General features: G+C 41.8%; 1 long non-coding RNA gene across 1 annotated transcript; it reads left to right on the top strand.

Annotated features, from left to right (window-relative positions):
• The first annotated feature begins 314 nt into the window (after positions 1-314).
• On the top strand, positions 315-14,798 carry LOC124963956 (uncharacterized). Its single transcript, XR_007104851.1, has 4 exons — positions 315-384; positions 492-547; positions 12,650-12,799; positions 13,981-14,798. It is a non-coding gene; the product is annotated as an uncharacterized LOC124963956 (long non-coding RNA).
• The last annotated feature ends 508 nt before the right edge of the window (positions 14,799-15,306 follow it).

Genomic DNA, 15,306 nt, shown 5'->3' with positions numbered 1-15,306 from the left:
TAAATAAAGGCTTCCTAATTAATTTCTGTGTCATAAATTTAATCTTGGAAATCTTACATGAATGCCTGCCATAGATCTTCCCTGGTGAACGAAATGATCAGGTTACTGTGTTTTGAGCAGGAATTACACAACCCAGTTGGGGGATATTGGTTATCTCATGCTAGTCACAAGGTTAGGTTGGCATTAATATAAATGTGTTGATTAAGACAAATGGGTTATTACACAATCAACATTTTTTTTTTTTGCCACATCTTCTTTCAGGATGTGGGACTCATGGGAGAAAAGTCATGTCAAGGTCCCTTTGTGACGAGAGAGTTGGGAGCTGCTCAGCCGGGAGATGAAGCCCTTTATGGGTTGTTTTGCAAACAGAAATGGTCCAGACTGGTAAGGCAATTCAGAAGAAGGATGATCCTTTAATCTCTGATGCCTCCAAAATGCCTTATCAGTGAGAAGAAATGGAAATACATCTACTTCTTTGTATCATTTTACAGGAGCAGAGGGAGCCAAGAGAGCAGACAGGACTGTTAGGATCACCTGGGAATTCAAGGTAGGTCCAGTCTCCTGAGTCTCTGTTCTTTCCAGGGCTCTGGGTGGGTTTTACCAAAAGATTTTCTGGACTCTTTCAACTTAGGGCCTTTCCAGTTCTTGCTATTCAAAAACTTTCCCAGAGAAAGTGACATAAGTGTTTTGAACATTTTTAAAAAATATAACACGCAGAAAAGTATACATAAGTTATCACAGCTCCATGAATGTTCAAACAGGACATTAGGAGCCACACAGAGTTCCCCATCTGGGGCCATCTTCTTGTAACTACCACTCCCCTAAGGGGTCATTGTTGTCCAACTTTGCCTGATTTTGATCTTTTGATGAGGAATCTTTTGGGGATGTGTACTTTTCTGTCTTACTTCTTTCACTCAGCATCTATTTGTGTTATCCATCCATATTTTTGAACATGTAGATTGTACATCCTGACTGTTCTGTTGTATTCTATGCTGTGAATATGTCATGCTTCATGATCCCACTTATTATTGATGGACATTTGGTTACTATGATAATGCTATTTTGAGCACAGTAATGTATGTCTTTTGGTGCACGTCTACCACATTTCTCTTGGGTAGATTCAGGAGTAGAATTACTTTGGGAGGTGATTTAAGGAGGAGGTAACTTCCCCGAAAGAGGAGAAGTGATTATGTAGAGTTTTACAATATAAAAGAGCAGGAGACTTTTGGAGAACTTTGAGGGACCCAGTGAGTGGGCACTGGGTGCCCATCCATCCTGAGCAATAGGATGCTCCTTTCCTCAGCTTTCCTTTCTCACCTCTTTCTGAGTAATTCTTTGCTCTTGATCATTTCTGTTTTTGTCCTGAGTTTGCTGTTTCCTGGGAACTTCCAGCTGTCTGAGGTTAGCCGCCTCTGCCCAGGGAGCCTCTCCCTCTGGGTGCTTCCAGCCATCTGTGATTCTTGTTAGCCCAACACTCCCAACCCTACATTGTCACTGTCAGTGACTTGCTTTTTCTTGACTAGACTATGAGTTCCTTGAAGGATGGAATGGGTTGGCCCAGGACCTTCCTGTACCTTGGCCCTTCCCTGACCTGATCTCTGCCTGCGGAAGCTGATCTCGAGGGCTGCATCCAAAGGCCCCATCTTCTTTTATTTTTGGCTTTGACCAATGGAGAAGTCCTCTTGGAAGATCAGAGGAAGAGAGGACAGTAAGGGCGGGTGATTCTCCCCCTGCTCCTGCTCTGCAGGGCTATCTCAAGCTGAATTCCTGTCAGAAGGTTGTAGCATCTCTCTGCAAGGCAACACTCCCCCTTCAGGGTTAGCACTACAAACAGTCCCCAAATTCTAGACTCAGGGCACTGTGGGTCCTTTCCCATTCCACCAGTCCTACTCAAATTATCCTAATCTGTATGTGCTATCTTCTAGAACCCTAACTGACAGACACATTTCTATTCATTCATCTTTGTATCTACCTCGCAAACTGTCTGGTACACATGGTGAAAAATGAAGGTTTATTGACTAAGTGCATAAATGGAGAAAGAACTGGAAGAAGATGAGTATGGAGGAGTTGACCTTTCGCCAATAGTGAAGGACCTCGAATATTCTTCTGACTAGGTGTTGCCCAGGCGGAACCGCGGCACAGCAGGAAGTGAATGGTGTCTAAATTATGCCTCCATTACTCAGCATCAGCTTGTTAATGCTCGGCAGGAATTTGGACCAAGCATGGCTAGATCTTCTGGTTTTTGAGAAATGAGAAATCAGGATTTTGATGGGGAATGCCAAGTTTTAGATGTTGCCAACATTCAAAAATTGTAAAGACTTCATCCTGGCAAATAAACATGTAGCTGCTAGTTTGTAAGATCTCTGCAACCAATAGGGACCCGTTGGATAGTATGAGGCAGAGAACGAGGTGATCAGATATTGCACAATGCCATGAAAAAGATATCCCCAACAAGAGAGCAGGCCCTTTGATCTCAGTCCACACAGCAGTTTGAATATGCTGAGAGGCTGTTACTTACACTGAAAACACTAATCTTTCCCCATGATGGGTCATTTTTTTTTTTTAAATCAGGTTTTAGTTCTAAAAATAGCATTTGGTGGATTTCTCCACTTTAGTCAGGTTCCCAGCCACTTTCTCTATTTCTGCTTCAAGCTAGGAGCTCTGAGTTCTTTTGGGTTTTATCAAATTATACACTGTGCAAAGGCATCCATTTCACCAACAGATGGACTTAATGTGCATGAAAATACATGCCTTTTAAAGAAACTAAATTAGTAGTTCCACTTCTTTCCCCTTTTATTAAAGACAGAGTTCTAGGAGAGCTCTCTGCTATAAAGTCAGACTTTATAGACATCAGCAAAATGAGATTTATTTGGATGGAAATCGGACGGAACATCAGAGGAGCCCTCTGCAACACTGACCCTGCAGGTTTCAAGTAGACATTTGAAGGATGCTGGCTTCCAGTCCCAGTCATGGTCTGAAAAGAGAAGAGCAGAAAGATAAAAAGTTTGGAAACCCTCAAACTCTTTACAAGTTGGAGGTTCTTTTGCAAGGATGTGTTGATGGCTCACTTTGCTCACAGGCAAGATGGTGCCAAGATGGTGGAAGCCAAATGAAGCAAGGAGATGCAGTCCATGGAGCTCGAGGACTGAAGTGTTAGAAGACCTGGGCTCTTGTCCTACTTTTGTCATTGACCCACCTTGTCACCCCAGACAAGTCCCCTCTTCTCTCGGATTCTTTGGTTTCTCACTTGGAATGTGGAGGCAAGAATCCTACATGGTCCACCCTGCCAGGTTTTATTGTTTGGGAAGAAATAGAAGTGTTTTGAAGGAAAGCACCTTCCTTTTCCATGTTTTTATTGATTTATGTAACTATTTACTTACTGTAATTATGAAAACAAGAGCATGCATGCATTTTCACTGTGAAATTTCAGCCAATACACGATCAACTCAAAAACTCCCTTTGGCTTCTCTTTAACTCAGTCCCAAGGAGTAACTATGAACCGTTTGATGTGTATGGGTCCTTGAATTTTTTCCATGAAATATTATACATAAAGACATATAATATAGACTTAGAAGTATCTGGTGATTTTTAAAATTTCATAAATAGAATTACGCTGCCCATACTCCCCAGTTTGCTGTTCTACTGAATAAAGCGTTCCGTGTCAGAATATGGAAGCCAGCCACATTCTTCTAAAAGGTTCCACAGATGCTATTGTTTGGATACAACATAGTCCTTCTAACTAGTCCCTGTGAATGGATAACATGGCGCTTCCAATATTTCATTGTTACCAGAAAATGCAATGTATACTTCTTTGTACCTCTGTGAAACTATTTCCCTGGGGTGGGTATCAAGAACTAAAATGCTTGATTAAAGAGAATAGGCATATAAATTTTTATAGATAGTTCCAAATTGCCCTCCAAACAGGCCGCCGATGTGCATTTCTGCAAGCAGTATTTAAGAGCACACCTTTCCCCCTCCCTCACTGACACTGGATATTAATTTTGGCCAATCTGATGAGTGAAAAATGAAATCTTGCTGTCATTTTAATTAGCACTTCCCAGACACCTAGTAAGCTTGGGTAACTTTTCATATCTTTACTGGCTATTTCTAAAGAAGAAAACCTTGCTATGTATTAGAAAAGCTAACATAAAAACTGTGGTTGTTGTAGAAAGAACGGCGGCTGAGAGGGAGATAGGGTATTAAGAATGTAAACTGTACTCACAAGCTTGGTGAGTCTGGGGAAGTTACTTTATTTTTCTAGGCCTCAGTGTTTTCATCTGTCAATGGGTAGCATATTGCTGAGCCCTAAATATTTTTGTCCTCCAAGATTCATATGTTGAAGCCCTGACCTGGGATGTGATGCTGCTTGGAGAGTAGGCCTTTGGAGGGTAACTAGGTTCAGCTGAGGGAAGCTCTCTGCAATCCAGGAGAAGGACTCTCACCAGTAACTGATGTAGCTTGCATGTTGGTATTGGACTTTTCAGACCCGGGAACTCTAAGAAATGACTTCCTCTTGCTTAGGTTGCCCTGTCTGTGGTTCTTTGTTATGGTGGTCCAAGCTGCCAAGACACCTACTAACCCACCGCTCCTCCCCTCAGGACTGTTGTGATAATGAAATGTGAACGTTTGTGCCCGTGCCTTGTGATGGAGTCTTGGTCTGTGCTTTCCACGCCGATTGGTGGTGCAGTTCTGGTCTTGGTTCAGTGTCTGAGATCCGGGAGAGCCAGGGGTGTAAGTTCTAGTCCAGAGGCAGGAGAAGACCCGTGTTCTAGCTTAAAGATGTCAGGCAGACAGAATGAATTGTCCCTTGTTCAGTCTTCTCTTCTGCTCTACTCTGAGCTTCAACAGAATGGGCGAGGCCTGAGGACAATCTGCTTTATTTGGTCTGCTGATTCAAATATTATTGTTATCCAGAAAAATCCCTCACAGACACACCCAGAATAATGTTTAACCAAATAGCTAGGCACCCGATGCTCCAGTCAAGTCACCTTATTAAATGACCAGTCACAGATAGTCTGGACAAAGGCATGGATTTTTTTGGTTAATCTAATATGCTGGGGAAAGAACAATTTCTAATCCTGATCCCCTCCATGTTCTCTCCCTCTTTAGAATGCATTGGTATTCAGTGACTGCACAGCTGTTTACAAAATACGTTTCTCTTGAAGAGTTGAATCAAAATCTTCTTTTTATTTATTTATTTATTTATTACCGGCCATTGAACCCAGGAGCACTCTAAAACCAAGTTGCATCCCCAACCCTTTTACTCTATTTTATTATTTTTTTTTTTGAATTTGAGACAAGGTCTTGCTATGTAGCTGAGGCTAGCCTGAAACTTGTCATCTTCCTGCCTCAGCCTCCAGAATATCTGGAATTATAGGTTTGTGCCACCATACTGGCCTGATTCATCTTTGGTAGTGGAGATACTCATTTTGTATGGGGTAGGAAGTTTAAACTGGATTTGATGGACTCCAGACTAGAGTACCCACAGGTGCTCAGCACTGTGGGGTCAGTGACATCAAAAATCCCGGGAAACAGGGTTTCCTAGGGAGATTTGGGCACAACTGCCCCTCACAGGGGAAGGAAATAAAACAGCCTCCCTGGTTGGCATTTGGATCTAGTCTTCTGGTTGCCCTCTTTCTTGGTGATGGAGGCTGGGTTGGGCAGGACACGGTACTGGGGGCGTCAGATCCGGGGAAGCGTCACATCCCTTTCCTGCTGGATAATGGCATCTCTCTTGAGCAATTGGGTCTTCTCCATTAGACCTTGTGCCCTGTTCACAAAATGGAGAGTTCAATTCCATGGTCCTGAAGGACTCTTCCATCTTGGAAGCTCTGTAATATAAGGCCCTCTTTGGCTCTGCTCCTTCACTGGGTCATTAAGCCAAGGCCCTTGACCTTGAGAAACCCCTCTGTTTCTCAGAGTCAGGCTAAGAAGGCTTGCAGGACGTGTGCTTAGCTACCTTTCTGCTGGGGGAATCAGTATGCACCCTGGCTATCTGTAAGGAAAAGAGTGAACTCCAAGAGGAAACATTGGTATTGAGTATCACACTTTTCTTGGGCTGGACATTCCCACGAGTTTACTCAATAAGAGACAGGGGTAGCATCTGAGGTTCTTCTCTCTCTTTTTTTTCCTTCAGCTTTACTATTTTTTAAATTTTTTGTTTGTTCTAATTAGTTGTACATAACAGTGAATGCATTTATACATTTCGATAAATCACAAATGGAGTGCAATCTCTCATTTTTCTGATTGTACATAGTGTAGGATCACATGGGTCAGGCAGTCGTATATGTACATGAGGTAATCATGTCTGTTTCACTCTACGAGATTCTTCTCTGGAGTGTCAGTAGGAGATAGCTGGGGGAGGTCTCCTAAGGTAGGGCTTCCTCTGTAAGCACAGCAGTGAACAATGTCAAGACCTTCTTTCTACTCTACCCCTCACCCTTGACCTAGTTCAGGTCCTCATCAACCCACTCCATGGCTCTTGCTTCTCGAGACACCTCCAAGTTTATTCTCCACCCAAAGCATCTTATAAATCTACCACCAGATTTATTTCCTGACGAACAGCCCAGATGTTGGAAATGCCCAGCTTAAGAACTTTCTAGACCTGCATGATATGGTTCAGACAAACTTTACAAAATTTTTTCTTTTTTTGTCTTTTGATCATCTTCAGCTACAGCCTTATCAGTCCACTCACTTATTCTTCAAACATGTGTGAATGACCATCTATTGTGTACCAGTATTGTACTGGTCACTCGGGACACAAAGATGAACAAGACATTGTCCCTGCCCTGGGAGACCCTTGCTTTTAGCCTTTTTGTTATTCCTGACAATGCACCAGAATCCAACATGTAACTTCCTCTCTGAAGAGATCCCAGAAATTCCTTCCACAGGCCAAACACATGTAAAGTGTCTTATTGGCCCGTGGGTAGATCTCTCTTCCATATACTCTGCATTCTCTCTGGCTATCTTGCTGACTTCCTCACTTGCCCTCCATCTAGAAAGCCCCTCCAACCTGGGAAGCTATCTTGTTAATTTTCTACTAAATTGTAAATGACACATAAGAATTGTACCTATTTATGGGCTACAGTGTGATATTTTGGTACTCATACATAATATATAATGGTTAAATCAGGATAACTAGCATTTTCATTTTCCCAAACACTTACTATCATTTTTTTTTTTTGTGATGGGAACATTCAAAATCCTCTTTTCTAGCTACTTAGTAATATATGATATATTAGTGTTAACTGGAGTCACCCTACTGTGCCATAGAACACTAAAATTATTTCTTGCATCTAACCATAATGTTGTATGCTTTAATCAACTTCTCCCCAAATCCCCCTTTCCAGCCTCTCTCATTCATCTCTGTAATTCCCAAAGGGAAGGCATCAAGTCTGCCAGCCAGCAGGGGTTCCATAATTGTTTGTCGCATGCTACCGATGCTAACCTTCTGACTGAGCTGGTTGCATGGATTTTGTCCTCTGGCTTTAAGTACTTGAGATCTTAGAGCAATGTCTTTAAGCATTTCTAAAACTGTGGCTGCATACAGAACCATCTGGAAGCTTGTAAAACTCTCAGTGCCCAGGATGGACTCTAGACCCACTGAGTTAGGATCTTGGAGGGTAAGATGTAGGCATCCCTCATTTTTTAAGCTCCTCACTTGATTCTAGTGTGTGGCCACCTTTGAAAGCTCCTGCCTCAGAGGTTATGTCGGTTCTTTTCCAGGCGAAGGGTCACCAACCTCAGGAGATTTTACACACTGGACACCAAGTAATCTCTTGTGGTAATAATGTCCATAGAAGGAAAACTTTGCAATTTCATAAAGAAGAATCAACTCATAATAGCAAGAGTGACTTTACTGCAGTTCAAAGTTCAAAAGTTATAGTTCAGAAATGAGGCCTTAACCCAAAGGAGAACAATATTTGGCAGAATGAGGCTGTAAAAATTTCCCAGCAAGCAAGTAAACAAGGAACCTGAGAGTCATAGAGTACATGGTAATAAAGAAATATTAGCCTCGTTGCCTTTCACCGAATTCTAGCCCCCAAACCATCCTGCTATTAATCTGTTCCTATCTAGAGAAATTAACCTGGGCGCCTGTCACTGATTAGATTGTTCAAAAAAAGCCATCAGCCTGCTGTTGAGCCAGAAGGCAGGTAGAGGAGGGCGGGGAAGACAAGAGGAAGACTGCTCCTAGTCAAATCCTTCCTTAAAGCGACGGGCTGCATTTAGAATGTGAAGGCCAGCTCCCTCGGGGATCCTTGACATTACATTCTATATTTGCATTACCTTCAAAATATGTGCTCTCCTGCATATGTAGCTTATTATTATCATCAGAACAGTGTAATTGCTGCACAAAACTAGCTCAATTGTTTTTAACTCACTTCTGGATATATGTACACTCCACCGACACTCTCTACCTTTGGCTAGCGGATTAATAAAAGGAGACCAAACTAAGGGGTTGACAAAAACAGAAAAGTAACACTCCAAGTAAGCCTATGGTGGGCTGGCTGTTGACCATTCAAAGCAAGTTCTGCTTCCCTGACTCTCCCTGCATCCGGGGTCCAGGCTTACACTTCCCTTACACTTGTTTGGAGCCTCATCGGCTCCCACACACATGGTCCTGCTGGAATTTTGTACCGGTGAGCATGGTGGACACTATATGGGCACAGGGCAGCTAGGAGCAGGGGACACATGTGTGGCTGGAATTCCTTCCACTCACTTGCATGTTCCATCAGACTCCGTTTGCAAAGCACACATTCAAAATCACACTGAGAATTTCGAGGTGCTGCTAATAGAGCTTTAAGCAAACATGAAGTCCTTCTGAGCATGGGACTCTGTGGAACTTCACAGGGGACACATCCGTGAAGCTGGCACTGGGTACAGTCAAGGCAAATATGTCGATGGAGTGCAGGAGAGTAACAGCTTCAGAAAGTGTTTGGGCAACTTGCATGATGGTGAGTCATAGCTGGTAGACCCATAATACACTTCTGGAGATGTATCCTAAGAGCCCTAATCCTAAAGTTTTCTAAAGAGCTTTATTAGTAAAGCTGTTCATTACAGAATTACTTAGAGCAGTGAACATAGAAATAACTATGAAACAACTGGATATAACTATGTAAAAATAATTAATTAATGAGGTACACCTTGGATGGAGTATTATGCACCAAATAAAATTCACAGAAATCATGTCAATGCCTGGGAAAATGTTTCTGCGAAAATGAGTATCAAACCCAGGGTCCCATGCACGCCAGGCAAGTTCTCTACCACTGAGCTATGTTCCCAACCCCTATCTCAGCAATTTTAAAGTATGTGGTTCAGTAGTGTTAAGTATATTCCTCTGATGTGAAGCAGGCCCACTAAAGCTTTCTGTCTTTTTAACAGCTTTTTTTTTTTTTATATAATTGATATGCAAAAAACTGCACTTATTTAATGTATACACTTTGATGAATTTGGACACATGCAAACCCCACGAGCCCATTGCTACAATCAATGTGTTAGTAACTTATCTATCATCTCCTAGAGTTTCCTTGTGCCCCCACTGTGTGTGAGGGGAGTGGGTAAAGGCACTCATAATGTGACATGAACCCTTTAACAAAATATTGAAGTGCACAATAACATATTTTTAACTGCAGGCACTGTGCTGTACACCCAATCTCTAGAATTTATGCATCTTGCGTGCAAAATATTGTAGCAGCTATGGAAAACAGTATGGAGGTTTCTCAAAAGATTAAAAATAGAACTACCATATGCTTCAGCAATCCCTCTTCTGGTTACTTATCCAAAAGGAACTGAAATCAGGATCTTGAAGAGATCTTTGCTCTTCCATGTTCACTGCAGCCTTATTCATATCAGTCAAGGTATGAAAGCAACCTAAATGTCTATCCGTGGAAGACCGGATGAGGAAAATGTGGTCCATACAGACAATGGGATATTTTTCAGTATTCGCAGGAAGGAGATCTTAACATATGCGACACCATGGGTGAATCTGGAAGACATTATGCTAAATGAAACCACCAAGCCAGAGAAGGACACACATTGTGCGCTCTGAGTTCTATCTCTTACTCACTGTGCGATTTCTGCAACTCAGTTACTGCAACTGTGGGGTGGAGTTGCATCCCCTCCATAAGAGGGTAACAGAGAGGACACCAATAGGACATTGAACTTGATGCTGTGTGCTAGACCTGTCCTGAGAAAGTCATTCTACAGAATGGTGGTTGGTTGCTCCCCAAAGTCTCATACCTTACAAACTTTGGGACATTAGCAGGCCAAGGTTGGCAATTGAGATAGCAAATCAGTTTCCAAATATATTGTTTCCAGTAAAATTATTTTTTCAAAACATTTTATGTTTTGTGTTTCATGTCTCACAAACCACAGAAAGTCCCATTTATCATTTTTTTATGGCATAACAAAAAACAACAAAAATACCCTTTTATGTTTTTAAAGTGTTACACAAAAATATAGGAAGTTAAACTTCTCCTTTGAATTCTAGAGGTGATCAAACCTAACAACTAGAATAAGACAGAGGTAGTTAGGGAACTTTTATTCCATATTGTGAGTGCTACTACTCTGTTCTGCACGCAGTCAGTCATTCACCCACATGCTCAGCGAGTCCTACCGAGTGCCAGCGTCTGGGACTGGAGACAGCAAGATTGCAGGTGGGATTCCTCTGCCCTCCCGCCCTGCACCTCTTTCTCCAGGAGGCAGGCTTGCCAAGTAGCATGCTGTGTTGTCCACAAAGGACTGTGGGAGTCACAGATGGGGGAGTCAGTTATGGCCACAGAAGCTGAAGATGGCTAGCAGAAGATGGACCAGGCTCTTCCAAAGCCTTTCAGAGCCTTGGTCTCTATGACACCCACACCCTGGTGTGCTGTAGACACAGGCCGCCTCCACCCTTGGACATGTGCTGCTGGTCAGAGGGGCAATCAGTCCAGACTTTCCACTCAACCTCTCCTGCACTAGGGCCCAAGGCTCTGTCAAGAGGCAAAATGAAACCATTAGCAAAATGGAGACTGTGATTTCCAAATCCCAGATCTCTGCTGGAAGAGGGGATACCTTTATCTGTCTACCTGGATTAGAAAATCACCTGTTTGCTTATTAAAGAGTAGATTCCTATTTTCCAGAATGGAAGGACTAAGTCAGAGTCTCTGGGAGAGAGGACTGGTAAGATATTTTTAACTAGATCTCTGGTTATTCTTGGACACAACTACTGTGTAAGAATTACTGGCACAAAAGAAAAAACACAGCTCAAAGTGGACAGTCTTGGTTGTATGGTGTGGGCAAGCCGCTTTACCTTTCTGAGATTCAGTTTTCACACTTGAGAATAGTATTTGCTTTGCAGTGTGGCTCTGCGATTGGAGCAAAATTATGTAGGTGATCTCACCTCATAATAATAAAATGCCAAATTGTGCTTCGTCATCTTTCTCACTTCTCACTCTCTTTTCAAAGGGCTCTTGCTGAATGAAGGTCTCTTAATACATTTGTTGGGTCTTTATAATTTCCGGTTTTAGTTCTAACTTTGGGAGATGCTGTCAAATAATCAATTTGGATAGAATAAAATGAGTTTTGGAACTACAGCGATCAAGAATATATTAGGTTTCTGTGAGAGTCTAGTCTAGAGACATGTAAACAAATAATTTTAATGCAGTTTGAAAATAATAACGATGATGGTCATAATAGAAACATTTAAATTAATAATCATTATTATAATTAACATTTTTTGAGCATTATGGAGTGCTTTGAGTGTTGATATTTTCTCATTTAAGTTTCATTATGGTCCTATATGATGGGCATTATTATTTGCATTTTACAGATAATGAAACTGTGGCCCAATGAGGTAGAATCACTTGCCCAAGGGCATATAGTCAGAACTAAAGAGATTCAAACTCAAGACTATCAGATTCTAAAGTTATTTTTCCACTGGTCTACAAAGCCTCCAGAAAACAAGTGGGTCTGCTTTTGCGTTTTCCGACCTAACTGAGCCTGTAGTCCCTGGGCTGAGAGGGGCCGTAAAGCAATATATGTGCTTTAAATTGCATTAGGGCTTGATTTTAGGATGCCCAGTAGAATCACGTACTGAGAAAAAGAAGAGTCTGTGGACATGGGGAAGTTCTTTGCCCAACTCCACTCTCTCGTTCAAGCAATCCTCTTAGAAAAGTTAATTAAGATATTCACTAAGGTATTTACCTAAATTCATGGTCAATTATCTAATTGATAAATAGGCAAGGTCTGCATCCAAGGAAGTTCCATTGGCCCAGCTCATCTTGTATGAAAGTCCATGCCACCTGCATTTGCTGGCGTTGCTTTTGTTACATAATAAATTACGCTCCTCTAGAGCAGCTGGTATTTCCTCTAATCTGACAGCCACTGAATCACATTCCCTGATAAGTGTTTCCTACTTTGCTTTGGCCTTAGGAAAACTCAGAACTTCATTTATACCCCAACTTCCTTCTTTGCAATGCTGGGAACCAGTCTTCCTCTGGCTTCACGTGATTTTCTGACATTATTTTGCCACTTCATTATTTCTTTGGCCATTTTCATCTAACTATACTGTGGATTGTTTCAAAAGTCACTTCAAGTTTGGGAGGGGTGGGTGAAGCAAATATGAATGTATAGAAAGGGTCATACTAATTTTGTGGAAATGAAAATGCAGGAAATGAAGAACGAATCTCCACCTGTGTCCAGTTGGCAAGTTTGTGAATGATTCTTTGGAAATATAACAAGGAATGAGAAGTTTTGGAAAAAGATGGGGAGCACACTGAGGTCCTCTGGAAGCAGACGTGTCTAGCATCGAATTGATTGTGTAAGTGTGAAGCTCAGAAGTGAGGTGGGGACTGGGGATGTGGGCCGGTGGTAGAGCACTTGCCTAGCATGCATAAGGCTCTGGGTTCAGTCCTCAGCACTGAGAAGAATAGTGAAAGGAACAAGATGAAATCTGGTAAGAAGGATTTAGAAGTCATCAAGCCAGGTGTTGAAGCCATCAGAGGGACAATTCATCAGGAGAGGTTGCTTAGCCTCAAATGACAGCAAAAGTAAGAGAAAAGTCATACAATGCAGAAATTATCCCGTGACTGATGGCATACATGTGCACCTTACTCATTCACTGAGAGCTCAAAATGAACTATGTGACACTGTATTGACTCCTGATCTTAAATCATATGAATGGACATACAATGTCAATTTACACTCAGCACTAGAAATGCTTCCCACGATACATACTTTTTATGAATCTATTGTCTTTTCCTATTGAGTTTATAAATCATTCATTTCCTTGTGGCTTGAAAACAAGAATCCAATATATTTAGAGAAAGGATGTTTCGCTATAAAAGCTAGATGATCCGTGTTAATGGGAAAATTCTGACTGCTTCAAGCTTGATCTTTTCGGTGTCTGGCACATGTAAGATGAAGTAAATTCGTATTATGAAATATTATGTTTTCTTTTTAAAATTTTAATGAAATGCTTTAAATCTTAAGATCAGAGCTGGCTTAGTATTTCCTGAGCAAAACACCATCAAGTACAATATTACAAAGGACCTCCGAGTTTTCTTGTTAAGTGGTCTACACATTTATATGAAAAGGGATTTTTAAAAGTTTCCTTTGCCAACTCCCCCCTATACCCCACTCAGTTCTAGTTAATTAACCAATCATAAGGAAAAGATGAAAGTAATGTGAACCTCAAGTCCTCGTGCTCTGGAAAAATATATAGTCACAGAATAATGAAAATAAATTTCAGCTAATGAGAAACAGAAATAACGATCAATGGAAATAGTGAAAATAATTAGATCAAACAGGTCAAAGCTTCACAGAAAATTAACCACGGACTCATCTGGCTTGCGTAGGGCCTGAACCCTGGCTGAATGATCATTGGTGGGAGCTGGGGCAAACTTTTTTCCTCAGAGAACACAAACTATTTAGATGTTCTTTCAATTTCATTGACTGAGGGTTGTTAATATGCTTTTTCACCTGGATTCTATCTGTCCACAGACATTGGAAGTTCCTGTCTTTCTGCCATCTTAAGACAGCCTGTCCCAATTCAGCCAGCAGAGCAGATAGATGAGATACAGAGTCACGTGACTTGGCTGACCTGGAAGAGGAACGGGATCCATTCCATCTTAAATGCTACTTGTGGCAAAATCCATGGATAGCAAAATTCGTTTCCTCTTTCTAAGTATCAGGGCAGGGTCAATTTTCCAGTCTTCCTTGTAATTAGGTTGGGGCCATGAATGAGCATCTCTCGAACACGGACAGAAATCCTTGTCACTAGTGCTTGCCACTCTTTAATGTGCGCACCCATCCCCCGGGATCTTGTTAAAATGCATTTTCTGATTCCACAGGTCTAGGGTGGGACTCATGTTTCTGCCTTCTGATAAGGTCTCAGGTGACACTGGTTTCATGGACAACAACTGAAAATTTCAGTGCTTTAAAATAAATATATTTTATTTTTCACCCACCAGGCTATGGCTATGTGGGTGTCCCTGGTCATCGGGAACCCAAAGTGTAAGAATGTATTCCAGCCTGATCACAAAATGTGCTGGGCAGCCTTCCTTGATCTCTCAACCTTCTTTGCACAGCTACAATCAGAGCCCCTGCGGTGGCAGAGCCCTGGATGGCTGGAAGGGGATGGATACGCTGACTGGAGGAATCTGCTCAGGGGAGCTGTGGACTCGGGAGGGACCATGAGAATACAAAGAGACAGCCTTTTGTGTGACGCTGTGCATGTCAGGGCTTCCTTGTCAGAGATTACTCTAACACTTCCTCTTATCGGCTGCTAATTCAGTCTTTCCTTGACCCACAATTTTTGAATTAACTCAGTAAACTTACCAAATACCAATTTTGTACCAGGTCCAATTATAAGTGCTAAAGAATGAATGCATTTATCAAAAAAGTAGAGTTCTTTCTAAGGAGCTAGAAGAAGAGATAAGAAATGGGATCAAAGAATCAATGCACTTTAAAGGTAACAGAGCCCAATAAGACCTGCTGTCTGACCTCAGAAGAAGGAGATGGAGGTCCAAGTTGTGGACACCCAGCAAGGCTTTCTAGAAGTGGTTGTATTGACATTACTCTTGACAGATGGGCAGAGTTTGAACTTGTAACAATCAGGATGAAGGCAGAGCACACCAGAGGAGTTTAAGGAAGTAAATGGTAGGAATGTACATGGGGAAATATGAGATTTGCCATTAGGATCAGGTACAGGGTGAAGGATTGGAGTAACAGAATGTATAATAGAAATGAACGTCGGCATGGTATCATCTGTCACTTTGAATGTCAGCCTAAGGAGCTTAGGTTTTTATCCCATAGAAAGGAAGGAAA

The sequence above is a fragment of the Sciurus carolinensis genome, chromosome 14 (genome assembly GCF_902686445.1).
Source record: "Sciurus carolinensis chromosome 14, mSciCar1.2, whole genome shotgun sequence".
NCBI classification, from domain to species: domain Eukaryota; kingdom Metazoa; phylum Chordata; class Mammalia; order Rodentia; family Sciuridae; genus Sciurus; species Sciurus carolinensis.
Note: the sequence above shows the minus strand (reverse complement) of the source record. Positions and strands in the feature narration are given on the sequence as shown.